This window comes from Haemaphysalis longicornis, unplaced genomic scaffold (genome assembly GCF_048455015.1).
Source record: "Haemaphysalis longicornis isolate Haplotype H1 unplaced genomic scaffold, Haemaphysalis longicornis Haplotype H1 scaffold_10, whole genome shotgun sequence".
NCBI lineage: Eukaryota > Metazoa > Arthropoda > Arachnida > Ixodida > Ixodidae > Haemaphysalis > Haemaphysalis longicornis.
The window spans coordinates 142,579,720-142,600,321 of NW_027526204.1; the positions used below are offsets into that span (position 1 = coordinate 142,579,720).

General features: G+C 47.7%; 1 protein-coding gene across 1 annotated transcript in view; it reads right to left on the reverse strand.

Moving 5' to 3' along the window:
• LOC144159533 (uncharacterized) overlaps nt 1-17,857 on the reverse strand; it is a 90,947-nt gene extending 73,090 nt beyond the window's left edge. Inside the window, exon 1 of the mRNA XM_077691095.1 lies at nt 17,560-17,857. The gene's annotated coding sequence lies outside the window, so the exon portion shown is untranslated. The remainder of the gene's footprint in view (nt 1-17,559) is intronic.
• Nucleotides 17,858-20,602: the final 2,745 nt, after the last annotated feature.

Below are 20,602 nucleotides of genomic sequence, written 5' to 3' on the forward strand. Positions count from 1 at the left end.
GGTGCCGAATCCTAACAATTTTTTGCAAGTCCCATTATTTTTATTTTAAAATTTCTCTACGTTGATTTACGCAGTGCTTTCGTAAATGCGGGTTGCGTGGAATATTTTTAGTTCTGTTTGGGTGGGAGGCACATCGCGCGAAATGTGCCGGCCTGATTGATTGATTGATTGTGGAGTTTAACGCGCCGATGCCACACAGGCGACGAGGCGCGCCGTAGTGGAGCGCTTCGGATTAGTTTTGAACACGTAGGGATCATTAACGTGTGCCGAAATCTCGAACACACGGGCGTTTTCTGCTCCACCAGAGAAGCGGCCGCCGCGGGCGGGCATCGAACCCGCGTCCTTGGGCTCAGCAGCACAACGCCATAGCCACCCAGCCACAGCGGCGGATTGGATGTGCCGGCCTTTTACTTTACGTACCCAGCACGGTACGCGAAACGAACACACGCGGACATTACGAAGCGCGTCGTATCTACATCAAAATACCAATTTGGGTAACCCTCGGTTCTTCAAAGAGCACCGAATTTCGTTATTCGAGTCTATCAAACAACCAGTAATTTTCCACGCCTCCATAAAGCTTCCCTAATTGAAGATATAGAAAAGCGCTACGCCAGAATGTCTTCATCAAAGCACATGCGATTGTCCGCTTCAACTTCCTCCATTTCGGACTGCGTTTGGCGACTCCTCGCGAGTGAGTGACAGTGTCTTGGTACTACGCCAAGCCCAGAAAACGGGCTCATCCTGAAACCCCAGTCGGTAAACCATATTTCAACCGAGACAACCCGTCAAAGTAGCTCAGCCGCCCGCTTCCACGCATAAAAGCCCCCCAAAACACGACTGCTTCCAAGTGTGCGCGCTCCGAAAACCAGCTCTCACTCTCCCAGAGAAAGTCTCGCGCACCTCCGCGACACCTGCCCGTTTCCGAGAACAGCAGCTAACCGGCCGGGAGCAGCAACACGGGTGCCAACAAGCACACTGTATCCGCCACCCAGACGGCGGCGGCATCGAACGCCAGACGGGCCGCATCACGAGTTTTCAGTCCGGCCAGCTGCGCAACATTTCAAGTTGGGGGAAAAAAAGAGCCGGGCGCGCAGGCGTGGTAGCGCAGGCGGCCTACGCACGTTCCCGAGGGTTGGCTTCGTCGAACGCGGAACAGGCACGGGCCTCGCTTCCGCAGACGAGCACGTGGTGCGGGGACAGGGCGATAACGCGCCGTTGCTGGCCGAACACATCCACTCCAGACGGCGGCACGTAATCGTGTCTCCCTCCACCAAGGTCGTTTCGGGAAATGGGTTTTCATTATCGGAAACGCCGCCCTCACCGCAACACACACGCGCTCGAGCACGTCGCAGAAGAGGCGTGCGAGCGGATTTCTGGAGCATGAATCGATTAGCGGTGGCCGCAGGGCGCATGCGCAAACGTAACGGTGCTTCCACTACTACCGTGCACGTACAGCCACGAGCAAAAGTTTACGCACCAGGAAAATGGCAATTTTAGGATATTTCTCTTCCGGTAGCAGCCCGACAAACTGCCGTGTACATGCGAGATGTCGTACAGTTACTGAGGTAATGAAAAATAACGCCCATAGTACTCCGGGCTGCCGTGCGGCAGAGAAATAACCCAAAATTGCTGCTTTCGTGGTCCGTAAACTTTTGCCCTTCGGTGTACGTTTATGATTTGGCATTGGCCATTTCTAACAAAAAAAAAAAGGTAATGGTTTGGGTGGTCTAACATGGGGAGCTACACAGTATTTAGATCACCTGCAATGTCTCCAATATGCGCCGAAATGTCGAGAGTAGAATCACTATAAATGAGCTACGCTGGTCAATACGCGGGCTTTTTCGGTTTTTCGCCTCCATAAGAAAAACGGCCACCGCGACCCAGTTCAAACCTGCGTCCTCGACAACTGCAGAAAATTGCCTTAGTCACCGCGGCGTATACTTTTGATAAAATGAAAAGCGCGCTTGAGATCAGACTAGACGTCAGCTGAATCGCAACCGAACATTAAAACTTTATCATACGCCCAGAGAGCGAAATAGAACAGTGAATCGTAAACACCGCAGGGGAAACGAACAGTAATGGAAGATTGCAGGATGATTTACATCGAGGAATGACTGCGCTTGCGCCTCAAGGTTTCAGCAAAGGCACAAATGGGCCATTGTTTTTGTCTTTTTTTTTCTACAAAAGAGTTCCGTAATGTCAGTTTTACGTCTGATGTATTTACTCCCAGTAATGACCCTCAAATGAAGGTTAACATTATTAATACTACTGAATAAGCCTTGTGTGCGTGGCTGAAAATTTTACGATGGGAGTTTAACCAAAGATTGATAAGCCAATCGAATGTGCGTCGTTCCTATGCTCTCTCAAATAGATCAGCCCCTCTGCATAAAAATAATTATTTCAAGGCTTAGATGCAAAAATAAGTTACCTCGTCTCAGCCTTGCGCCCAATACCAGCGGGCTACGTGCGCGTTGAGTGCGTGGTGCGCATAAACGTAAATCAATTGTTAACGCGCTGCTTTCGCAACGAAGGGACGGCGCGCAACAGGCAAAGTTAAAAAAAAAAAAAAAAAGACATAGCGATCCTGGCGTCCGCTTCTGTCGTTCTTCGCAAGGGGTGAGCAAGCGCCGCTCTCAATCGATACCCGCTAATGAAGCACGGAACTCGGCACTCAACATAGCCCCAAGGGTGGCGGCAGAAGAAAAAAATCGAGGGACTCCCACTAAGGTAGGAATACGGACTCGTTCGCTCGCGTCACATTGTTTTTTGTCTTGTTCATAGTCCCTGAAACGGCGTACGATGGACGTCTACTTCCTTGAGTAAACGGTGTTAGATGAAACGTTCGGCATCTGTCTGAAGCGAAAAAATTAAAGCCGTTCCTGGAAACTCAACGTGAAAGCTGTCGGAAGTGCTGAGCAGTGACTCGCCATAATGGGCTGTGGCGCCGCCATCCGCTCACTCTTACCACCCATCACGCTCTTCGCTGCCCTGTCGCACTCCTCTCTTGATGAATGGAACGGAGGTTTGTCCAATGCAATTCAAATTTCCCGCCTTAGCAGTGCTCGCGCGCCACCTGCCTGAAACTGCGCCAGAGGGAGGTATGTTCTTTTCGCGCTTTGCTGGAGCTGTTTTGCGTCATTTCCAACGCGTAATTTTTTATTGCGCGGCAGCTTTTTAAAGACGATAGTCTTTCTTGGGCTCCTTAAACCCAGAAATTTTGGTCTGTCTGTATGTCTGTATGTCTGTCCGTCTGTCTGTCTGTGACTCGATTCAGCCACCCGGCCAAAGCAAAACAATGCCTGCGTAATAGTCTTATATAGTCACAGCTAAATCTACCCGTCAATGTCCGGTGTAATGTTCATACTTGTCAACATTGTTAAAGAAGAACAAGACATTACGCAAATATGAGACAACAAATCAATGACGAAGTGATATTTGCAGCGTTCCTTTATAAAAATTCAAACATGCTTGACTTTTGCGAAATTAAATACTTCATCAATTGCAGAGAAAGAATTCACTCCACCGTCGCCTGCTGTCGCCCGCGCCACTATAGCTTCTGGCGCCATTTTAAGAAAGCAACCGGCAACAGCTACGCGAGGTTCCACTATATAGGTTCCACGTTCTGCTTGCAACGCACGTGGAGTAGGGAAACGCGGTTCTATAAACGTTGAAGTAGGGCGCATCGATTAACGCGCGTCTTCGCCGTACGGCAGCGTTCACATCGAGACGCCCGGTTTGGAGCAGTGGAACGCGGGAAATTTAGAATGATTTAAGCAAACATTTGGCGTCTTTACCTTGGGAGGAGCGCGACGCAAGAGGAACAACATGAGAGGTGAGCGGTAAAGCGAAGGGAGGCATTTACTTCGCAAAAGCCGATAAAGACTATCGTCTTTTGACGGCATTTGCAACGAAAGGAGCAGATACGCGGCCAATTTTTTTTAAGACGATAGTCTTTCTCGGGCTACTTAAACCCAGAAAGTTTGGTCTGTCTGCATGTCTGTCTGTCTGTCTGATTGATTGATTGTGGGGTTTAACGCGCCGACGCAACGCAGGCGATGAGGCGCGCCGTAGTGGAGGGCTCCGGATTAATTTTGACCACCTGGGGATCTTTAACGTGCGCCGAAATCTCGTACACACGGGCGTTTTTGCTTTTCGCCTCCATCAGAAAAGCGGCCGCCGCGGCCGGGAATCGAACCCGCGACCTCGTGCTCAGCAGCGCAACGCCTTAGCCACTGAGCCACCGCGGCGGGTTGTCTGTCTGTCTGTCCGTCTGTCTGTCTGACTCGATTCAGCCACCCGGCCAAAGCAAAACAATGCCTGCGCAATAGTCTTATATAGTCAGAGCTAAAAATACCCGTCTATGTCCGGTGTAATGCTCATACTTGTCAACATTGTTGAAGAAGAATAAGACATTACGCAAATATGAGACAACAAATCAATACAGAAGTGATATTTGCAGTGTTCCTTTATAAAAAAAATCAAACATGCTGGACTCTTGCGAAATTAAATACTTCATCAACTGCAAAAAAAGAATTCACTCCGCCGTCGCCTGCTGTCGCCCGCGCCACTACAGCTTCTGGCGCCATTTTAAGAAATCAGCCGGCAACAGTTACGCAAGCTTCCACTAGATTGGTTTCACGTTCTGCTTGCAACGCACTTGGAGTAGGGAAACGCGGTTCTATAAACGTTAAGTAGGGCGCCTCGATGAACGCTCGTCTTCACCGTACGGCAGCGTGCGCATCGAGACACCCGGTTTGGAGCAGTGCAACGCGGGAAATTTAAAATGATTTAGCAAACCTTTGGCGTCTTTACCTTGGGAGGAGCGCGACGCAAGAGGAACAACATGAGAGGTGAGCGGGAAAGCGAAAGGAGGCATTTACTTCGCAAAAGCCGATAAAGACTATCGTCTTTTGACGGCATTTGCAACGAAAGGAGCAGATACGCGGCAAATTTTTTTTCGCTTGCTATCTTAAAAACCAACCCAACAGGTGTTCCTAACTAAATCAACGCGGGGGCTGTCCGTTATATACATTGATTTAGCCTCAAAGGTACCTGCAGTTTTTCTTTACGCTAAACAACGGGGAGATGTGTGACAAGCGCCAGCGGTTCACGAGTTTCGAACGGTTATGAACTATATAAACCGCTTGGGTTTCGAAGCCTCTGTGGGACTCCGCTACGACGGTACGCAGCGGGGTTCTACTTGGGTCTAGCGAACGAGCTACGACGACGAGGCGAGCCCCTAAAGTGCTCTGCACTTAGCAGGACCCGCCCAGCTTGCGATGTGCCATAGACGCGACAACCGCACGGTTTCCGCTCCACCAGTTGCCGGTGTCGCCTGCTCTGCGCCGCTCATTCGAGCACTGCACAAGACAAGTTCGCGCTAGTTGTGAGAGTTCCGAGCACCTTCACGGTTCGCGCAAGGGCAAGGCGAAACAAGCGCGGCTAATTTGAACGCACGGCCCCTGAAGTGCCCAGAACTGGTTCACGCAGTGCGAGCCGAATCGCACACGCACCCCCAATCAACAACCGCACAAACTACTCCGGAAACGTATTGAGTTTCCTCTCCCAGCACTCTGACAAGCAACCTCGATGGACATTTCTTCCGGTCGAGTTGGCGAACTTGACCGCGTCGCCTCTTCCCGGGAGGCCACGCGCTGGAACCGGCGGGCACCCCCACCGCGCTCGCAATGATCGCGAGGGGGAGGAGGGAAAAGAGACTTCGGAGAAACAATGGCCCCACGAGGTCACCGCCCAGGTCAAGATCAAGACCCTCTCCTCCCGCTCACTCCGGTGTCCCGGCTCTCCCTTCCGCGATCGAGCCCAGCTCGTCGTGAGCACCCTTCGCTGCCGTGGTGAAACGAGCCCGACACGGAACGGTGGCGCCATCTGCCGGCTATCCGCGGCACCAGACGAGCGCTTCTGTCTCTCACTCGCCATCTTGCCTCGGCGATTGAAAAGTTTCCACCGGTGTATGTTCGCTGCCACTAGCGAACGGGGGTATAGTGCCTGGAATGTAGGCACTATAACGGGGGTCATGGATTACGGGAAGTATTTTCACGCGTAATTATATAAAGAAGCGCTTGCACGAAGCTTCCAGGCACCCCTGTAGTAGCGTAATTTTGTGCCGCAGGCCCGTGCAAAGCCAGTTTATTTCCACCGAGCGCATGTACAGGTGCCCAAAAAGTCAACGGAGCACGGGTTAGAGATTATGTGCGGATTTCTCCGCCATTGGCCTAGTCAGCAACCTGTAACCGACTTTTCAAGAAAGGCATTCTGGAATAAAATCTGGCCGCACATATTCTATTTATGCTGGCAGCCGCACAAAATAATAAAAAAATTATCCTAATTTTACGAAGCCGTGCTCCGTTTACTTTTTGGGGCACCTGTGCAGCCTTGGGAAGGGCATAATTTTGGGCAGCATGCCTCATCACGCGGTACCTGCAGGCCCCAAACGCTGTCTCCACTTCGAAACACAAGCTACGTCGTCTGAAATAAGGACCAGCAGCCTTGAAAAACTAGGAAAGTTTGCAAGGCACAACACGTGAGTCTTTGACTCAGCGCGAGAATAAGCCGCGCAAAAACGCACTGCAGAACATCGGTGGCCGAGTAATGTTAGTGATGTGTTTACGACGGAGTTTCTCCTCTGAAGCGTTTATACGGACCTTCTCCCAGTAGCGATCTGCGCATGCGCGGGTTGCCGGTCCGCCATTCTTGGCAGCAGCCTCGGGCAAAATAAGCAAAAGGGCTTCCCTTCAGATTGCCGCTTGGGGAACGGTTATGCCTCCAAGGGATGCACGTTTTTATTTTCTCTTTCGACAGTTGGCGGTGAGATCGTACGTGCACACACAAAAAAAGGATTTCAGAGAAAGGGGGCAAAAACGTTGAGGCTGACCACGCTGCGAGCACATGACAAGGGGGGGGGGGGGGGGGGGGCGTTTCGACCACTGTAGCACGGGAACGTGTACCTGCTACCTTGACATTCATGTGAAAGGTACGGGTGGGACTGCAGGACCGTGCACGAGTTCTCCGAAAGCCAGACCTTTTTTGGGGGGCCTCCGTTACATAATCTAGTAACGTTGTCCGTTACTGCCTTTTTTAGTTCGCCGTGGCGGCCGCTAGGAGGACCGGTACTGGAAAAAGGGCCGCACTGTACCCTTTCCAACATTCCCTCTCCCTACTAGGCCTCGCGCCATCCCAGTTAATAGACCATTCCACTACTGCTGTTCAATATAAAACATGTTTGTATGCAGGGGATGGCTCTGCACGTGGACACCACGCGTGCACAGCCTTTTGCGGAGCCTGAGAAGTCGCTGCAAGTTACGGTGACGACGCCCCACCATCCGATTCACGCCCAAGGACGTCTGTGTTTGTTGAAGTGTAAAATCGCAGTCACTGAACAGTACAACATATCGGCGCTGCGCACACTTTCAAACTACGATGAGCACAGTGGTAAACACACAAAACATTGATGACGAACTGGGCCCGTTTATCGATCCCTATGACTAAAGCGTAATCCCGGCTCGGAGTTAAATAGTGGTCCTCTGAAAAATCTGCGCGAGTAATGCAGCGTACAAAGTTTGTCAGGCGACCATAACTCGTCAAGCAATGAAGACCTGAACCTACCAGGAGAACATAATTCGGCAAACAATCAAATTTGAGCCTAACAGGCAAAAGCGAATCTCGAAGCGCTAGTCGTACAAGATAACCCCGCTGTTTAAAATACGGCTCATGCACCCAGAACTCCACAGGAGCTCTCTCGCTGTGGCGCTCGATCAGATGCTTCGCCGGCTATTTTCGGCCCGACATACAACATGCTCTCAGGCTCTCTGCTGGCACGCATGCATTCGACGCGCCAAAATTTTCGTCGGAACAAGGCGAGGCTATTCAGGCACCGGGTTCAACAGCCATCGTGATTTTTTTTTTTCCTCGCCCCTCCTTCCACTCCGCGCCTGACACGTGTGAAACAACAAACGAACAAGCTAGCACGCCAGCAAGTCAACACGGCCGGCAAAGTGAGCGGATGACGGCAGCAACGTTGCTGCTTTGCCTCGTCATCAAAGCGCTGCGCGCGGAGAACGATCGACCCGCCTCCAGCCGAGCGTCGCTCAAACATGCGGGGCCCTCGCGAGAGAGCAGACGACGGAACCGGTGGCGCCACCCATCGGCATATGGCCAAACTAAGAATTCGCATTCCGCTGGTGGGGTCCTTGGCCAATGTTGGACACCGAGTTCCTTACAAAATATACTAAACAGAAAAGTGGCGCTACAACCGCGGGCGCATTTTCTTCCATTTTCAGATTTTTTTTTTTTGTAGCAGCTGCAAGTCTATGAGAACGTTTATCGTCTGCGTTTCTGACGGCACAAAAAAACGTTGGCACGAGCAACAAACCAGATGTCACACAAAGGAGTAGCTTTCGCAATTGGCGGTGAGCGCGAACACAGGCGGCGCTGCGACGCGCGCCTCCGTGACGTCAGCTTAGGGATTGTCGCATTTGTCGTCTGCTTCACTCAGGATCGCTCTCCCTGCTGTTTCTTTGCGCTCGGTCAACGTCTGATGCTTGTCCGCACTAGAATTGGCATGTGGGTAACTTTTTATCATAATAATAGGCTTAAAATCGCATACACTAGCTCATGGTGTCAATTAAAGTATAGTTTTGGATACCGCTACGAGAGAAACATTGCCGGCGCCACCCCATTCCTTGCGAAGCCGGTCCTTTGCGGAGTGCGAAGAATCGGAGCTAGGCGTCAGCTTCTCATGTAAGCATTCGAACAAAAGGCACAGTCAGCTGCTAATAACCGACAACAGCGAAAATGGAAGACCAAAACAAATTCTATGCCTTCAGGGCTGTCGGCTTTGGCAGAAGGCATCACGATTCCCGGTAATCATATGTAAGGTAAAACAGTTTTTGCAACCTTGCCGAACGCTCGAACGCGTTTTGTCACATCACTTTACGTTAAGGCATGAAAGTTTGCCGACATGCACTATGGACTGCAAAAACTGTAGGTTGAGTTCCAAATAACCCAGTGTGTATATACGCGCGTGCTGATTCTATACCAGGCATCTAACCAGTATGGAGGTTTATTGAGCAAAACGAGTCACGTCTTCGTTAAATTTATAGTAGCACATATATGTTTGTTAAGACCTGGAGGGATATTTCGGAACATTTTGCACAGCCATATCTTCCCGATATTCGGATATGCGTTATAGAAAAACTGCACTCAAGAGGAGGAGGAGGAGTAAGGGGAGGAGGGGAAAACTTTGTTTAACAATTAAATCGATCTGGTTAGTGGGCCGGGTCCTCAGTCCAGGACAAGAGAGTAAAAGTAATTTGCTTCAAATCATAGAACGCCATCCCGAGTAGAATAGGCTTTGTTCTTCGTGCCTGGAAGGGTTGAAAAGCAATAAAGAGCTACTTGGAATTCTTCTTCGGTCTCGAGTCTTGTAATATATGCAGGTATACTATTTATGACGTTAGTTAGCGAGTATATCATGCCTTCAACACCGTAATCATGTCATCATTGGTCGCATTGAGAGTCAGTTCGTTATGATAACTATATAATTACGATAGAAATTCGGAGCACAATAGCCGCTTTCGAGTACTGTGGACCACGTTGTTTAGGGCGCGATCGCGGTGGCGTAGCACAAACCTTCTCATTGTATTTGCATGTGAATAAACAAAGCTCGCTGCGGATATGCACCTTCTTGCACGCTGCCGTAATGAAAGCCAATTTGTGAAGAAGGGAATGTATGCCATACAAAATGAAGGAATTATCCACACGACCTTTGTGAGGCTCCCAAACATCCCGAAACCTCCTAATAAGAAGTTGGTGACGGCGCAGAAAAATTAATGCGTTGGGCAGAAAAAAAAATCAACAAACATAAATCCGATACAAAACAACGCAAAAAACACAAGAAAACCGCTTTATTTCCTGCTGTGCGATGAGCGTGTAGAGGCCGCTTCTTGGAACATAGTATTAGACTGTTGAGTCTCCATAGGAGCATCTCAAAAATACTGCAAGGAAGCCTACGCATTTTGAATACTTATGGAGAAGCTCTGATCGCTGATCCTCGCGAATAAGCAAGAAAGGACGAGCTACACACGATCTTCTGACCGATACTCTAAAGAAAGTTGTTCTCTATCTCTTCGTGTGTTGCAAACTTGTGGGGGATACAGCTTCAAACTATTCAGATGTGTCAGAAGCTGGCAAAATAACTGAGTCGCTAGAAATACGCTTTTTAACGCACTACAGCAACGAAGCGGGCGATTTCTAGCCCAGGCACTGTTGCCCCTCACAAGGGGAGTGTAGCAGACGACAGTGGCGCGAATCCCTAAGCCGACGTCAGAGCCAGGGGGCGCCACTCAAAGATCTCACCGCCAATATCTCACGAAGACATTTGAATCGTTTCATTATTTTGAAGGAATAACTCATCAGAACAGCCCGTAATGCTGTTGTATACGTACAAAACATTTAAACAGCAGTCAACACCGACGCAGTTCGTCAGGAACTGCGTTGCAGTTAACGTTAGCTGCGGTTACTTGATGGAGGTGTGCGTCCCGGGTGGTAAATAGTTGAATCGAGTGCCAGGCACACACACAGACAAAATTTTGGCGATTAGGTAGCCCAAGAAAAACTCGCTTTCCCCCTCATCTCCCGCCCTTCTCGCGGTGAATGCGATGGAGGTTAGCTCAATTCAATTTTCCCGCGTTCGCACTACTGTCACGCCATGCTCTTCCAGTGCTTGCTTTTATCTGGCCTCTCGACCTGGCACCCTTTTAACGCAGTCCGTTTACTTATTTGCTATTGTAAATGCGAACCCAAAGTGCACTCTCGGTTAGCACTTACATTTTAACTGCAATACGCCGGAGGTTTCCTTTGCGATCAACAATGCGTACATGAGCTATGAACAGACTTGCCTACGTACTCTTCGTGTCATTTTCTTGAACCCTGGCTCAACGATAATGACTCATCTTTACGGACAAAAATTTCGCTGCGCTTTTTGCGGGACTCTGGAGTAGAGAAAATATCGTACTTCTTGAACTGTGCTTCCTCGGCACCATTTTCTTAACTGTTTTACTTAACTTCATTTACAGTTTTGTTTCCCGAGTTTCATTGCGTGTCCTTTTCTTATAATTTTTATTTTCTATCGTTGTCTTCCAAGACTTTCACATCCACCTCACTACAATGTAATCACACCCATCTGGCGTAGCAAGCGCTGCCGCTGGCAGAGCTGACCTCTTTAGTCCACATCCCCCCTCCCCTAGCGTTTAAACAGCCAAATTATAGCGTTTAAACAGCCAAAGAAAGACGATCGTCTTTAAAAGTAGAAGGGGCAACAAGCTGCAACCGTTTTTGCATGTGTTCGTCCAGTTGTGGGTGAAAGTCAAATTCTTTTTTCAGGCAAGCGTGCCAGAATTATTTTCGCTTTAATTTATGTACGTGCTTTCAGCATGTGAAAAATTCACGGGGATACTCATAGTATCACGCAAATGCTCGAAAAAACAGAGCAAGACCTCTAAAGTGAAGTCAAGAAGCCGGCCCCCTTAAAGGGGTCCTGAAATACCTTCCGCCGATGCATGGATGTACATGTACCCAAATAAAGCAATGTATTTGCAATCTCCTCCCGCAAGAATTTTGTTAAAGCGATAAGTATTAGCTGAGAAATCGTATATAAAAAATCGCGCATTATCGTCGCTCCGCGTTTCCTCCTCCTTTCGACTTACTCTCCGCTGTTGACGGCGCGCGAGCTTTGCCTCCCATGATGCTGCGCTCCGCAGCGGTGACGTACTTCCGCTATTGCGCTGCTACTGTCGTCTGCTACGGGCAAGCTTTGTTGACACCATGAATCCCGCACTTCGCTCAAGGCTGGAAAACCGAACGAAAAATCTGGCCGCATGTGTGCGGCTGCCTGGCCTTGCCCTTTCGCGGTGTTCGTTGGTGCAGTTGCTATCGGTGGCACGTGACTTTTTATCGGCGGCGAACTCGCAGCCGTACGGGGAAGATCGTGCGCTCGTTCCCTTTGATGCACCGACACTGTTTATCCAAAAAGTGCCGTATCAGATGTGGCCCCGCTGGTGCCGGGTCTTATTTTGCGGCGGTCGTAATTCCTGCCGGCGGCATGTGAAAAAGACATTTTAAATCGATACAGAACCCATGCACAAAACCCTTCAATCATGTGACCAGTTCAGCTTGGGGCGACGCGTGGTGGAGAGCGGCAACATTGGCAAAGCATGCTCCACCGCGGCTCTGAGCTTTCTAGCGCTGGAGCTCCGTGCGCTGGAGCGAGCGCCACTTCTTTGAGAATCTGAAACATCGGTTGCCTTGACAACAAGGCACAAACCACTGTAGAACTCAGTTACGGTTGCGTGTTCCCGGTTCAGCTCGGGGCCCCACCTCGCGACATGTGGGCACTGCAGGCGTACCACCCACTCCCATTGGGAAGTGCGAGATGCGTTTGACATTACAGGAGGCGATGGTGTGTGTGTGTTGTGTGTTGTGCACGACCGGCTTTGTGCACGACCGGTCGTGGTGTTGTGGACGTCTTTGTTTCGCGATGCAATGCGACGTTGTGCTTCTGCGGGTGGATAGTGCTTCCCATGGTCTGGGTTATCTTTCTCGAGAGACGTACGACTCAACTTCGCATGGGGTATGTGCAGTGTGCGTGGCTAAAAGCCATCTCGGCTTGTGCGCCGGAGCTAAGTGACTTGCTGTTCGTCCCCGCAAACCGCGCGCGAGGTGAGTGCCGAATTTACGACGGGCAGGAGGAGGCAACCCATCGTCTTTCAATCGCGGTTCAGACTTGCAACGCACGTTGTGACGTTGTGTTCGTTCGAAACCCATCTCTGGATTGTTTTGAAGTAGAATAAAATGTATGCGTCAAACCCGGGCATTCGGCTCAGGGCGTTCTCTGCGATTGCACGAAAGAAGTGCCACGGGGCTTCAACGCTTTCTTTACGGAACGTACTCAGGTAAGGGAATATCCATGTCGTGTTATGGCCGTGCTGCATTTAATACAAACGGTTAAACGTTTGTTTACACTTGTTTCGTTTGTCGTAAAATGTCCAAGCACTCCGGCACTCCGCCGGCAGATCAGCCGGCGAGCCGACGCTGAGCAGACGACTCATCTCTTTGGCGGAAGTGCGTGAAAAAGCCGCCCAATAGCAGGATGTCTAGCTCATGACGAACATCTGGGAATCGATGATGTAGACATCTGAAGATGGCGGCGTCCAAAAACACGAAGGAAAGGGTGAGAAAAAAGCGACAAACTTTGCAACAAAAGTGTGAGCTTTCCGCTGCGCGTAAAAGAGTAATACGTGGCACAGATGACGTTGACGACCCAATCTAACGATTGCGCTAGTTCATTTAGTGTGCTCAAAACGCCTTTCAGGGCCCCTTTAACTCCTTCGCAGCATAATCGTAAAGTTGATCTGTACGACTGTTGATCGCGCTTTTGCTTGATGTGTTAACAATCGAATCACGTTTAGGCTGCCCCATGTACTGCGACAACGCACGATGTTCCTCCTTCCCAACGCCAGCCTTTCGGCGTGTTTGCTGCTATGATGCTAAAAAAAAAAAAAAAAAAAAGGGGGGGGGGTGCATCAGGCCGAGTGATGTATTGCAGTTTGCGGCTTTTGCACACGAAGAGGCGGAAAAAGCGGTTCATGAATCGGTCATTTCAGCGAGAGGATTCCTGTGTGATTGTTTTCTTTAGTTTATTTTTTATTACAACGCAGACCACAATTAAAAAAAAAAGCACCTGTTTTAGAGCTTTTTCGTGCAGGGTGTCCAGCTATCACGCACCAATATTTAAAAAAAAAGCAATGTCGTTACTCGAAGAAAACCTGTGCATGAGGGCTCCTAATTTTTTAGTTAATGAGATTTAATTAATTATTTGTAATATATATATATATATATATATATATATATATATATATATATATATATATATATATATATATATATATATATATATATATAAATAAGGGTTGGCAGTCGAGAAAACCTCGGAAAGCAAAGGGGAGGATGTGGTAGATCATTGAAACAGATTAAGAATTTGGAAAGAAAGAAAGAAAGTGAAGAAAAAATGCCCGCCAGGTGGGATCCGAACCCACGACCTCCAGAATACCGGTCTGGTGCTATATATATATATATATATATATATATATATATATATATATATATATATATATATATATATATATATATATATATATTGAGAAGTACTGTCCTGTACAGTCATTAAAGCGTCAAAGAGGCGCTTGTACGTTTGTACGTGGTCCTTACTGCGCTATTTTCAGCGCCGAACTAATGTTGTACTCATTTATTCTGACTGATAAAGAAACCCCGCGAAACATGAAAAATACCACGTGACGGTGCTCCCGCCCGCGTCATAAACCAGCGCCCTCAAATAAGCTGATTGAAAGCAACTGCTTTGGGTATGAGGCAGCCTGTTCGAGAGCCCCATTACGTGGTATTTTTCATATTTCACGGGGTTTCTTTATCAGTCAGAATAAATGAGTACGCAATTAGTTCGTCGCTGAAAATGACATTTTAATCATACGTCAGTACTTCTCGAGTTAGAATTGTGTTACAATTAATTAATTAAATCTAACTAACCAAAACATCACTGTCCTCTAGTCCACTGTACCGGAAACATTATGCACTACGTTCTCTTCGAGTAACGCCATTGCTCTTTTTTAAAATCTTGGTGCATAATAGCTGATACACCTGTATATACGCCGTTCGCCTTCTAAGGGCCCAGTGACTGGCTGTTACTCATGAGTTGTCATCCAAAAAAGTAAAAAAAGAAAAATAGCGAAAAAAAAAATATTATAAACCTAGCAGCAAACAAGAACCATTCAAACAGTTCTACAATTGACTGACAAAAACAACGCGATGTAAACTAACCGCGAACCATTTTACGGCCTTAACAGCACGTGATATACGCCGGCAACCATTACTTCGAAAGTTGTCAATGTTTACATGCTATGATGCTAGCAAACACCGGAGTAAGGTACCGGTAGAAGCTGCTCTACCGTTTGGATGCGAGGCTTTATCGTCGATGCTAAGGCAGACCGCACGTTTTTTCTGCCAGCAGCGACCAACAAGAACGCGATATATATATATATAAACCGTACTCGTCCACTACGGCAAGCCTCAGAACATCGCCATCTTTACTTTTTCTGAATAAGCACATAGAGTTTCATACTAATATATATTAGTATTAGTGCTGCTAATTAATACTATTAATATATATTAGTATGAAACTCTATGGAGAAGCAATGCTCCGAAGCAGCGCGCGCAGACAAAAAATGCGCCACCTACACGAACGAGCGCCATCTCTGAGCGAAAGCGTAGGCAAAAGTGGAAAGATTTCTGCCACACCGGGCAGATGGCAGCACAGGCACTGCGCGTAGCGCCATCTGCAGCAATCCCTGCAAACCTTGTTTGAATAGCATGACGTTTGCCTCACTAGGCGGCGCAACGAATCTTTTCGCATTGAATGTTTACAGTGCGTACTATCAGAAGGACTCTGGTACTATGGTAAGACGGTGAACAAGAGGCATTTTTTTTTTTACCTGAACTGGGACAGATTAGTGCAGAACTAGTGCAAAGTGCTACTGGCAGTAAAAAAAAAAAAAAAAAAAAAGCCTCTAGTGTCGTGCAAGCTAGTGCAGACTGATATCAGTTCGTAAAAAAAAAAATGAACAGATGCGGCACTGCCTGCACTACTGCAAGTAAAAAAAAAAATTGAAAGAAATCACCATGCCCAAAAGAAAGAGAAATGAAGGAGAGAGCTTTCGTCTCATTACCCACAACAACTTTACAGAATTGGAATTTCGATATATTTACAGGTAAGGCATAAATGCGACCAAGCAATTTGCGATTATTTTTGCTTGTGACAAAAAAAAAACGACTGGGTTTTATTACTGCATGTTTATTAAAAATAAAGTGTAGAAACAGTCCTTTCTGGGGCCAGAACCGTGATGCATGTATTCATTTCGGAAAGACAGACACTTAACACGCTTGAGTCGCGAGTGTGGCTATAATCACTACAAAATTCCACATATGTCGATAGTTCTCGCATTTGAACACGGCCTACCTTTTGAACTACAGAAAAACTTGCCAGCGAAGAAGCTTGTGTTCAGAAAAAAAATTCGCACCCTTTCTCACTACCTGTTATGAGGAATGAATACAAAAAAAAAAAAAAAGGGTTCTCTAAAACGCTTTTGAGCACTCGCAAGCTCAGTTGCAAATGCTATTCGTGTGTTAACTACTTTGAGCTGCCACAGCTTAGGAACGTTCTGTATAAACTTCTGCGCAAAAAGCGCTGCGAGCAGAGTAATACAAGTTACACAATTTGAACATCATTTTGCGCGAATCCCGCCACAAAAAAATATGGGCACATTGAATTTCATTCTGAACTGTCAAGGACGGCGACTTCAGAGCAGCCAAAAAGCAATCAAAAGCGGCCACGCAAACACCAGCGTCGAGCGACGTCCGACTGCGCGAAGCGGAAGCCATCACAAGCATCCTCATCAAAAGTTAAGCCCCGCCCCCGACAGCAAATGAAGGGCCGCGCTACAAGGACGAGTTTATTGAACGGCACCGATGGATGCCCGAGCGCGAACGGGAGGCTGCGACTGGCGCGCTTTGACGCGGGCTACCAACGCGCGCGAAATGTCGCCCGAAGGCTCAAAACAACAAAAAAGAAAAATACAAACCAAACGCGAACACAGCGCGGTCTCATTCATTTCCCAAATGTCAAGACAATAAATAGCGCGAAGGAATTAGATTCCAAAAAAAGTGAACTGCTGTGCCCTCAGAGAAATAAAGCGAGGTTATTGACACCAAGACGGGGTACCGCTCAGTAGTCATACGCACAAAGGGTCAATTTAAAGCAATCCAAGGAGTCACGTACCACAGCTTTCCTTTACTGGAGAAACTCTCCCCCGCCGGTTTAAGCGCCAGAAGAAGTTTAACAAAGGCAATTGAAGAAACTCCAAAAGCAGCGTCCCGGGCCAAGAAATGTATTGTAGGCGGCAGAGAACAAAGAGCACGACACAATGCGACGCCCACAAACGCACTTACGGGCGAGTGATATCACCAGAAGGCGCGAAAGCGCATTTGCCTGAACGTCCCGGGGGGAGACATCGCACGAACAAAAGGAAGAAGGAACGCTTGAGCGCCAACAAGGAAAGAGACAGTCGACGTCCCGCACAAGAATGCGACGACAAGGGGGGCAAATCAATTAGAACACCAGTTGCGCCTCTTGCCGCAAACAGTTACGCAACTCCAACGAGATCGCCCGTACGCGCGGAATCCAAGCGGCCGGGAAAATAAGAACTGTACACAAGGGCTGCACAATTCAGCTTCATAAGCTTTTGTTCGATGAATCGAAAATTACGAAGCGCGCATTTTAACCCTACCATCCGCGCGTTCCGCCGCAAAAGCGTATCGTCGCCGGAGACACGACTGCGCGCACAAAACACAACCGGGGTCGAAAAGCGCGAGCTTCGCGAAATAAAAGTTTCGCGCAACAAGCTTTCCCGCTCTTACTTGAATTTCGGCGCATCCAGCGGCGCTTCCGAGTGGGTTAATCCGTAATCCGGAGGGGGCACCGAGGCGAGCACAACACACCACTTCCGTCAACACAAACCCTTCTCGGGGCCACCATTCAGTGAACAAAGGCCGTCACTCACGCGTTTTCCCACATTCCGCCATTGCCTTTGTTACCGCCTCCTTCGGGCTTCGCCGCTTCGCCGCCGGCATCGCGCCGCAGCCAACGCTAGCCATCTACTTGTTTTGTTGTTTGGTCACGTGACACTTTAAAATGTAGAATAGCCAAACCAATACCCAAACTTATAACCAAACAATATAACCAAAAATTTTACGAACTGTTTTTAACATCTAACATTTAGAGAACAACAAAGCACAGTACTAAAAAAGATCGTAGGTGGTGCTGCAAGCGGACCTTCTTGCTAACGAGGGTAGCTTGCATGGTAGCCGGCGTGCTGACGTTGCCGCAGCGAGATATTTGTTTTGGACAACGCTCGCGTGGATTTTCCACCCAAATTACCAGGTTTGTGCTCATAAAAGGAAGCCGTTTGATGCTGTGTTCGTAATGGCTGCAGTTTTTTGTGTCTAACAAAGTTGTCCCGTCTTATCAGGATCTGAAAAGGTCGCCGTGTAGGCGACACGTAGTCGCACTGCTTTGCTGGTGTCGCGTTTCTTACGCATTCGGTTGTGTTACGTGATTATAGGTGAATTGTTTCTGCTTATAACCACAAGAATTTGTCCCTTTTATATAAATTATCGTTAACGAAACCTTAATGGAGTATTTACGATTTTACGATGGAATGCCGCGCTTAGTACGTGAATGCAGCGGGCTTGTTTAACTCTACAAGCTACTCTAGATATAAATGGAAAAAGAAACTGAAGTGTAGATACTAAATTAAAAACCGAATAACTAGTTTGGTTGGTCTGTGCTGCTGTAGTCGGGGAAAGGTGTCCTGCTTTATTCCTAGGATAAACCGCCCTCGAGACGTCAAAATTTGAAAAAAAAAAAAAAAAAAGTCTTCAAGCTAAGTTTACCGAACCACTGACGTCGATTTAACAACTGTTCGACCTCTTTTTCTACAATGCCTTGAAAGGATCAGAGTGGTTCGGATTGTAGTGTTTGCGTTTTGGCTGTCGCTTTCCTCAAGTTAGGAATTAGGGGATCATCATAGCTTGCAATGCGAGAAAACACAAACAGACCCCTTCATCCTCATGCCTTTCTTCAAGCCTCTATGAAAGCAAATAGCATTTAAAAATTTTCTGTACATCGATGAATGCTGCCATGCATATTGTGAACTGTATTATGCTGAAACTATTGCTCTTTAGGGAACGGTAAACATAAAAACCGGTCACCTGGGATGTTCCTCATAACTAGTTCTTTTTTTTTATGATGATGATGATGACAACACACTACTATTGCCATACTACTTCAATTTTCTTTGACTGTGAGCTTGTACTCCACTACCGAGACCAAGGTAATCTTCAGTGAACCACTGGGGTCGTGTGAGGACACCAGCATCACTTGGAGCTAAAAGAGGCTATTCAAAATTTAGTGTGTCTAAAACTAGTTCAGAAATACTTAAAAGGGTTTTATATGCTGAAGCTACTCCTGGTTTATGAGACTGGCCATACTGGAGGCTTGCGCATCGATTCGATCACCTAGGATCGGGAGCTTAAGATCTTAATGCGGGTGCCTTTGTTTTTCACATCCATCCAAAAAATGGCTGCTGGGGTGGGACTGAACCCACAGGCTAGGTCTCAGCTGCACAACACATTAGCTGCTGAGCCACCCCAGGCAGCGTGCCTGACCGGCTCAACTGATTTTGTTAAAGTAAAAACTCTTTGAATAGTTTTTCTCTGCGGTGAGTGTGTGAACTCGTCTTCACACCCCGTTGCGCTGTCTCCCTGGACTGCCTGCAGGTCACCATGATCACCGACATCCAGCTGGCCGTCTTCGCCAATGCCCTGGGGGTTTCACTCTTCCTGCTGGTGGTCTTGTACCACTACCTCTCCGTAAACAACCCAAAGAAGAGCGACTAGGTATGATTGGGAGGGACAGAGCGCCTGCCTTCGTTTGCACAGCGAAACCTTTCCACCACTAGTGCTGCCGCAGTGGCAAAGTGACGCTAAAGGAAATTATGAGCATTGCGTCATTTCTTAACAAGGCTACGGCCAAAAACTTGTAGTTTATGTTTTAACTTTGTTCAGTCCATTTGTACAAACTTTGTTTCTTTTTTTTTTTCTTTTTCCCACGAGAAACCCTGCCTTTCTCATAGACTTGGTGGTGTCAACTGTGATAACACATTGGCAAGCCTGCAGGGTGCCATTCAGTACACTAGCAGGCCGATTTTTCAGACCTGGAGGGGAACAAAAAATAGTCCAAATAAAAGAGCAGTCCAAAAAATTCGTGAGTCATTACACCTATTGGACAACTGGCGGTTCCTCAGGAAAGTCCGAAATATCCAGCCAGTCCGAATTTTTGGAGTCCGGAAAAACAGTCAGCTACTGTAAGCGAGTATGTTTAACCTGTGTGAACCATTTTTGAAAAAGCTAAAAGTTTCTGTTAATCAAGAAGTAGGGGGACATATGAAGACTGAGGTTGCTTGAAACCACGTTGTGACATCATTGTAGTAATTCACAAAGCAGGTGCATATAGCACTTGGTATTTCACGTTCTTCCCTGCTGTGCATGTAAACAGTGGGCTCTAGACTTCTGCAGAATAGCAGTACAAAGTGTTACATGAGCTTTATTCTAAACTTTACATAATATAGGTACAAACAGGAGTTTGACGAATGCACTTTAATGGCTTTTTAAAGGACCTATGAAAAACAGCATGCAACTTTGATGCATTTAAAATACTGGGCTGCTGATGTCTTGCTACAATTTTGTTCGACGAGGAATGTTTCTGCGGCTGCTCGGGATGTGTTTAAAGAGACCCTGCAGCACTTACCATGAACTACTCGGAATGTATTTTGGGGTAAAGTCTGTTGTCCCAGCAATCTCCTCACGCAAGAATTATGAAAATTCGTTCACTATCACCGAA